Source organism: Cebus imitator, unplaced genomic scaffold (assembly GCF_001604975.1).
Source record: "Cebus imitator isolate Cc_AM_T3 unplaced genomic scaffold, Cebus_imitator-1.0 Scaffold212, whole genome shotgun sequence".
NCBI lineage: Eukaryota > Metazoa > Chordata > Mammalia > Primates > Cebidae > Cebus > Cebus imitator.
This window is the reverse complement of record NW_016107527.1, coordinates 2884742-2885062: the sequence shown is the minus strand read 5'-3', so window position 1 is coordinate 2885062 and position 321 is coordinate 2884742.

Sequence of the window (321 nt, the reverse complement as noted above, 5' to 3'; positions counted from 1 at the left end):
CTTTGGATGGAAAAGCAAGCAGAGCAAGCCAATGAACCATCTTTTGAAAGTGGTAGTAGGTGGAGACCACCACCTCCGGCCGGGTGCGGTGGCTCAAGCCTGTAATCCCAGCACTTTGGGAGGCTGAGGCGGGTGGATCACGAGGTCAAGAGATCGAGACCATCCTGGTCAACATGGTGAAACCCCGTCTCTACTAAAAATACAAAAAAATTAGCTGGGCATGGTGGTGCGTGCCTGTAATCCCAGCTACTCAGGAGGCTGAGGCAGGAGAATTGCCTGAACCCAGGAGGCGGAGGTTGCGGTGAGCCGAGATCGCGCCAT